Consider the following 8,350-nt stretch of genomic DNA (forward strand, 5'->3'; position numbering starts at 1 on the left):
GCCCTATTTCAACAAAAAAGTCAAATAGATAGAAAGAAACTCCCTGTGTGGATTTCAGAGCCTCTGAGCCGTTTTCTAACTTTTGGAGTGCTTTTCGGCGATGAAATTTCTTGATGTTGGTCTCCATAGCTTCACGGTCCCTTGGAGATCCTTGCCATATGGTTTTTGTTGACTTTGGCTTCACGGAGCTCCATTTGGCAATTCGTCGCTCTAGAAGCACCCGTGGTTGCATTTACATGCCGTCGATGACTTGTGGTGGTCTACCACTATAGGACTTGGTTGTTGATGGTCTAGGAAAGCCGCTCGTGAAGTTTGGTGGCAAATGGACATGCGGTTTGGCCGTGAGAGCTATTTGATGCTTTGTGTGTCTGATGTCGTTTCTAAAGTTTAGTGCTGCTTCGGGTCACCTTATGGCCATGTGGGCTATATAGACTTGTCGAGCATGTCGAGATGCTCCTACCCATGAGTTTTGGTAGCATTTGGGCGCCTTTCCACCGATTTACCATTTGGTGGCCTCTTGCAGGGCTCTAGAAGTTAGGGTTTTTTCCGATGGTTTTCTACCACCTTTGGGCATTCAAAAGTGGTCTCCTATGCTAGGTTAAGCCACCAATGAAGTCTCATTGCTTTTGGGTTAGCCGTTAGGTGGCCACTTCTACCTGTAGGTCTCTACTGCTCGCTTCCCGTGTGAACCCTAGGCTAGTTTTCACGACAAAACATCAAACATACGTGAAAAGCTCAAGGTGGTGAGCCTACCTCTCATGTCTGGAGCCTTTTGGGTGGTCGTGCACGTCATAGAAGCCACTGGAAGTCCTGTTCACTGTAGGTGGCAAGAGCTCTCTCTCAAAAGGCAATAGTAGAAATGAGCTTAAAATGAAGTGAAAAAATCTTATAATGGGGGTGCCCGAACCACTTTCCATGAAATTTGACATTTGCTCCCAACTTCTTGCGAGATGCGGTTTAGACTCAAAAATTTCTTGATTTGGACTCCATTTGCCCAGTTTCCGAGAAATTTGACGTTTCGGTCAAAATCCGACCAAAACACGCTTTCCGCTCTACTCACATAATTGCACCCTCATTGTGCCATAGGTTGTCCTATAGTCACTGAATATCCCCATATTTTTTGTTTTTCATTACGACCGTTTTTCACCTGCTTTTTATATTTTTGAAGTTTTTCTGCCGATAATTAGTAAAATTAAAAAGAAAATAGAAAATCAAACCCAAAAAAACCCCAAAATTCATAATAACTCAAAAACATCACCGCAAAACACTATATACACTCACATGCAATTTTTATGGCCGGATTTCTCCGTTTTACCAATATTTTGCCCGAAAAATGGCTATTTTTACCTATTTATACACACCTAGGGGCTTGATTTGGCGTTTGGCCCCATACACTTGTAGATTCATGCTGTATAAGGGCATATGTACTTAGGTTAGTCCAAAAAATTGCACAATCAAACGACAACCCTCTAAAATAATCGAAAAACCTGCCCTTTTTTGCTCTTTTTACCATTGGGTCCGCATTTGAGAATGCCTCCCCCCCTCCTAGCCGAAGTCCTCCCGGACGACAAGGTATCGCCTCGGAGTATGTGCCGTGCATGCGTTAAAAATTGTACTAATGCTCGGCCGTGTAATGTGGCCCTATAGGATGCATACTCAGTCAATGCATAGAAAAATTAATGTTGTGCAAGAGGAAGGTATAAGCAAGATGCTTATTGGCATTCGCCGTCGAGGTTTCCTGTTTGTTGTTGATTTGGTCGGCAGATTTTCTTTGCAAGTAAAAGTTGTAACTCTACCGCTCTCTGTTTGATCGTCTTTCTTGCAAAAGTCGTTTGGTTTGCCGCTACAGTCGATATGGCCATGGGTGTCTCCTGGGAGAGAATTGTTGTGGCGGAAATGGCCATAGTCTTTGTCTCTTTTGCTTTCCATTTGTAGCTTTGTTTTGGAGGTTTTTGTAGGTTTACTTCTACTTCCACGGTTGTCATTGTTGTGTTGCTGATGGGCACCCACATTGATCGGTTTGCCGGTTTCATATATAGTGTATGTCTGCATGCTGATGTTGCTTGTACTGAAGGGAGTTCCTGTTGCTTTGGTTTCGGGATCCAAATGTGAGTCGCATTTAAGTTGTTACTGAGCATTCTCTTTGGGATCCATATTTGTTTTATTCCCTTGGTTTTTGGTTGAACTGTGTGCTTCTGTTGACTTCTTCTATTGTATTGTGGTTTGTTTGCCATGTCACCTCTATTCTTCCGCACCCATACTTGTTTGTCGCATGTTGCTAACCTTGATCTTGGCACTGCGGTTTGTTTGGTTGGAAGTTTGTAGTGAACATGGTAGGCAGTTCCCTATTTTTTCGCCATGGGTATTGTGTTGTTCTTGAGTGGCACCCATCCTTTTGGTTCCTTATCCAGTGATTGTGTTGCTGCCATCTGGTTCTTCCAAGGTTGCTGAGAAAAGGCTACCACCTGTTGTTCTTGTGTGTGCTGAATTTGGACTGCATCCGCCTTCCAATCTATCTGCACATTATACTCTTTTTGCCAAGGTTGTCCCAACAACATGGGGTGTTGTGTGCTTTCATCCTCAACCACATAGAACTTGTGTGGGTAAATATATTGATGTACTTGTATATGCAATATAATCCAGCCCAATGTTTTCAGCGAATGTGATGTACTACTTTACAGCTCTTGTGGAGTAGGATGTAGTTGACCTTTGGGCTTGAGTTGTTTGTATAACCTCTAAGAGATCAAATTTGCAGCTTGAGCTCCAGAATCAAGCAATGCCATCGATTCAACTTGGTTGCTACCCACTTTGACTGCAATTAGTGGCTCTACTGTGTCTTCATCAAAATTCGTTAGTCGAATAGCATTTATTTGCAACGGTGATCCACATTGTTGTTGTTGTCGTAGAAGCCATTTTTTTGCAATGCGTTCTTTTGCTTCTGCTTGAGCTTCTTCTCGTACCCTCTGTTTCTGCTTCATCCGTTGTTTTTCATGATGGATTTGTTGAAGCGTATCCTGTGTTAGTGGTAAATGGTATTTTTTTAATCGACACCCACTAACCCAATTTGGCATTTCTTCACTTGCTAATGTAGCAAGCTTGACAGCTCCACTTTGTGATAAGTCACTAATCACAAAGAGTCCCATCCCTTTCTTTTTAAGTTTCTTGGCATGTTGCTTGAAGGTATAAACAAGTACATAATCACCTGATTTGAACTCTTTCGTGCGCACATGCTTGTCAAAAAACTCTTTTTGTCTTCTCTTTTTAGCATAGATCGAAGCTACAGCTCTCAAGCGAAGTTCATCTAGCTTTTCAAGATCATCCACTCTTGAACAGAGCTCATGCCCTGTCCATTCTAGGCGTTTCGCTACTCGTAGAGTTGGAATTAAAAACTCTATGTGTAATATAGCATTTAGGCCAAACACCATGTTGTACGGTGTTGTTCCTATTGATGTTTTGTAAGCTACCCTGTATGCCCATAGTGTTGAGTGTAATTGCTGATCCTAGTCTGTCCTGGACTCTGATACAATTTTAGTCAGAACAGTGCATAGTGTTTTATTTGTGGCCTTAGCTTGTCCATTTGCCTGTGGTTGATATGGAGCAGATTTTCTATGTATGACCATGAATTCCTCTAGCAGATATTCAATGACTTCATTAAGAAAATGTGTTCCTCGATCATTGAAAATTTCTATTGGTAACCCGTATCGTACAAAAAACATTCTCATACAAAAATTGTGTAGTGGTTCTTGTGTCTGCTTTTTGTGTTGCCTTGGCTTTCGCCCATTTTGTGAGATAGTCCGTAGCCATAATGATATATTGGGTATGGGTGCAATATACAGGGGGTGAAATAGGCCCCACAAAATCAATGTCCCATTTTGCAAATGCCCTTGCGCCCATCATTGGCCGTAGTGGCATTTCATCTCTCTTTATCGGCACCTTGCTACGTTGACGTGCGTCACAACGCTTTACAAACTCCTCAGCATCCATATGCAATGTGGGCCACCATATTCCTGCGGTTAAGACAATTTCTGTCGTCTTATTTCCTGAAAAACGGCCTCCACTTATTCCTCCATGCGCATGTTCTAGAATCAACAGGTATTCACTTTCACTTGCACAGATTCTAAGTTGATTGTCCTTTTCTCAGTTATAGAGTTGATTCCCAATTAAATTGAAGTCGCTGGGCTCTAGCTCTATAGCTCTTTTCCATGATTTTGTTATGTTTTCAAGAAATGTCCTTGTGGTTAAGAAATCAATGATATATTGACTCCATGCAGGTGCAATGTTTACCTGAAACAATGTCGTGTGATCCACTGGTCGTTTGGCACTACATATAGTACAATTGTTAACATAAGCATGTGTGTCAACATACATAGTTGGCCAATAAACCCCTAATTGTTTTAGTCTCTGGTGTGTTTTCATTGTTGAACAATGAAATGCACAATTCTGGACGTGTGCTTCTTCAAGATAACACTCGAATTCCTCAGGATTTATACATAATCGTAGAATTTGGTCCGAACCTAGATGATGCAATCGTCCTACAATCAACTGGAAGTTTTTTGTTTGTTGAATTGTTTGTTGTTTGGATTTGTCTTCCTTGTTATCAAATCTACCTCCAAAGGAAAGAATACTAACAATTTCTTGAGACCATTTGGGTATCATTTCAATATTGACAAGATAAGCATCAGGTATGTCATCATCTACTCCTTCAAGAGCTTCCCCGTTTTGCAGCCTTGAAAGATGATCAGCCCGTAGATGAGTTTTACCCTTTTTGACCACCACTGTGAAATCAAACTCTAGCAATATAATAAACCAGCGTACAATTCTCTCAGTATTGCATGGTTTATTTACTAGATACAAAAGAGCTTGATGATCTGTGAAGAACACAAATTTGTTTGCGAGCAAATAATGCCGAAATTTCTTTACAGCATAAATCATTCCTAACCCCTCTCTTTCAATGGTTGTGTAGTTCTTTTCTGCACTATTTAACTGTTGGCTCGCATAACAAACTAGGAAATCTCTTGTTCCGTCTCCAGGTTGAGCTAGAATACTCCCAATTGCATATGCAGATGCGTCAATGTGAACATGGAATATCTTTTCCTAATCTGGTGCTTTAAGTACAGGTGCTGATACAAGGTTTTCCTTAAGCTTTTGGAATGAAGTTTCACACTCCTCAGTCCAGTCGAAACTGACTAATAAGCGATACGGAGGTTGTGCAATGACTGCATACATATATATGAATCTTCGATAATATCCGCAGTGTCCCATGAAGGATTGTACTTGTTTGGCATTAGTAGGCCTGCGCAAGTCTACTATGACTTTGATTTTGTCTAGGTCAGTGGTTATGCCATTTCTTGAGACAATATGTCCTAAGATGCGGCCTTGCCTAACCATAAAAATGCACTTTTCCGGGTTAAGACAGATTCGATATGTTCTGCATTTCTCAAATACCTTTTGTAAATGGTCAATATGTTCTTCTCGTAGAAGAGTGTGTACACAGAGATCATCCATATATATTTCTAAGAATATCTCAGGTATTCTTTAAACGCATGAGTCATTAACCTTTGAAATGTAGCTGGGGCATTGGTTAAGCCAAAAGGCATAACTCTATACGCATATATTCCCCATTCTGTGGCAAACGCTGTTTTGTGTTGATCCTCTATTGCAATTGCCAGTTGGTTATACCCTGAAAACCCATCTAGAAAGCAATAAGCCCGTTTCCCAGCCACCCTCTCAAGTACATGTTCTCTGATCGGAAAGCGATAATTATCCCTTATGGTGGCTACATTTACTTTTTTGAGGTTCACACACACTCACAGCTTTCCATTCTTTTTGGGGACAACCACAATGGGTGACACCCAATCTATATGTTCGATTTCATAGATGAATTTAGTATCCATTACCTTGTCAATCTCCTCTTTGATTCGTTTAGCAAATGTGTCATTATACATGTAAGGACGTTGTTTGCTAGGTTTGGCATCTGATTTCAACGGTATTGTATGTTGGAAAATCAATGGATCAACTCCTTTGAGGTCTTTGTAGGACCATGCAAACACATCTTTATACTTCTTGAGAAGTTGTGTTAGCTGTTCTTCTTCTTCAGGCTCTAAATCAGTTGCGATAGACCGACTGAGGCTTTTCGCCTGGCGCAGTGAGGTCTATCCGTTTTGCATTTTCCGGCCCATCATAAGATTCTTGGTTTATTCTTTTCCTGACTGGCAGTGTCATTATGATTTTTCTGTCCTGGATGGTGAATTTTCGATAGTGGGATGATACATTCATGTTTCCTTTTTTTGACTCCTCCTTCCCATCACTTTCTCCCTCAGTAGTCCATACCTCTCGTAACGATCGTTTTAGTTCTTGGTATTTCTTTTTGCGCTCCAATTTGGTCCACTCTGGGTCTTTTGTTTTTTCCTGTTTTGATTGTTGAGATTTTTTTGATTTTGTTTCTGTTTTAGCTTTCCGCACTTGTTTTATTTCCTCTTGCGTTCCTTCCCTTCGAACTTTTGAGAATCCTCCTAATATTTGGTCTTTTACACAATCCTCTGCTTTGACAAGCAGTAGATAGTGAGTTTTATCTTTTATCCTAGGCATAGGGTTCTCTCTCATTTTGTTTTCTGCTCGGTTTTTCCTATAGCGTTCCTGGCGTCTAGGGTGCTGATTGGCAAAATCATAAAACTAGATATTCGTTGTTTTCTCCCCACGCTCGCTTGAGCTGTCTGAACACTCATTATCAGCATCGTTATTACCTCCAGATGCTCAGAGGAGTTATAAAACTCTTCTTGTTCTGGTGGTTCTATATTCTCATCTTTTGCTGGTATAAGGATTACCATGTAATAGGGTAGCACATCATCGCAAAATTTTGTCGTTGGGATATCTGTAATGGTACAGACATCCAATGTTGCTAGTATGTGTTCCCATTCCAAAGGTTCTAAGGCATCTTCGGGAAAAGGTTTCGGAATATAATCCTTGTCCTCAATAGCTCTTTCTAAGACGCATTCCTCTCTTTTTAAGATCCCACAATGTGAAGCTCCGCACAGCCATAGCTCTTTTTTTTTGCCCTAACCATGTTGGGAGTTCGGACCTTGCCAATGTAGTTGAATCAAACTCTTCCACAGGTGTCTGGTTCACATCTTTGTGACTATGGTCTTTTAGGTGTATTTTGGTTGTAGTCTCGCCATGGCTGAGGTATATGTGGTCGTAACCCCAATCCCGGACCATATTTAATTGTCTCATGAATGGTCTTCCCAAGATGATCTCGTAATTGTTCTTTTTGTCGAAGTCGACTATTGCAAATGTATGCTCATACTCGATTCCGCACGAGGTGACAATTACTTTTTCTAAAAGTCCTAGAGGCTTTTCCATGAACCCATCTGCCAATTGCAATTTCATTATGGTAGCTCTCAAAGCCGATTTTCCCCATTTTTTTCAGATTTCCTTGGTGACGATAGCGACTCCTACTCCACTGTCGAGAATAGCTTTGGAAACTACTGGAATTCTACTAGTAGCGTGGTGTTTCCATCTTCTCCCTCGCAATATTCTCCAACTTTGTTTAAAGGTACTGGCCTAGTGTTTAGTTGAGGCTTGTCCAATTCTCTGATCCCTTCTTGAAGCTCCGAGGTGGGGTCTTTTACTCCAAATTTTTCTAAGCATTTCCCTATGGTGGTCCACATGTTTGGTTGTAGCCTTAGGAGTTCGGCTAATGTGATTGTGCATGCCACAGGGGTGGACAGCAACTCAATCAACCCTTGTGCATCCATCACTCTGTTAGAAGAAAGTCTTTGAGATGGGATTGCTCTCACCTTAGACTTGGCTTCATACTCACCTAGGTACGAGGGTAGAGTTTTTAGCCAGTCTAGTTGGCTGTGCCCCGAACTAATTGATCCCTGGTCTCCCCCTTGTGAATGTATATCAAAGTTCATTTGTGATCTCACCTCAAATTCTTCAATAGGAGTTAAGATCTCATTTTTCTCTTTTCTCGTGCTATCCATTTGGTAGCTCACCCTGTTAGCTTCGTTGGCATCACGGATTTGCTTCCACAGGGCATCTAGACCATTACAATCCTTACCCATTTCTACCAATGTTTTAGGCTGAAAACCATCAATTGTCTCATCTGTTGTATTTGGCAATATGATAGGTTCTCTCCTAGACTCAGAGGCATTCGTGAGTCTCTCCTTTGTGTCTATTTGTTTCTCTAAAGTTGGTTTGATAGGGTTTGGAGATGGTACTTTATGCCAACTTGCAGGTTTACCAAGCGGATTTTCTATCAAGGATTGGGCTGTTTCAATCATCTTTCGACACATTTCCAACCTCAGTTTTTCTATTTCGGCATATGGATAAGTCATCCATCTTTGCT

This window comes from Adiantum capillus-veneris, chromosome 30 (assembly GCF_014529385.1).
Source record: "Adiantum capillus-veneris isolate H3 chromosome 30, ASM1452938v2, whole genome shotgun sequence".
NCBI lineage: Eukaryota > Viridiplantae > Streptophyta > Polypodiopsida > Polypodiales > Pteridaceae > Adiantum > Adiantum capillus-veneris.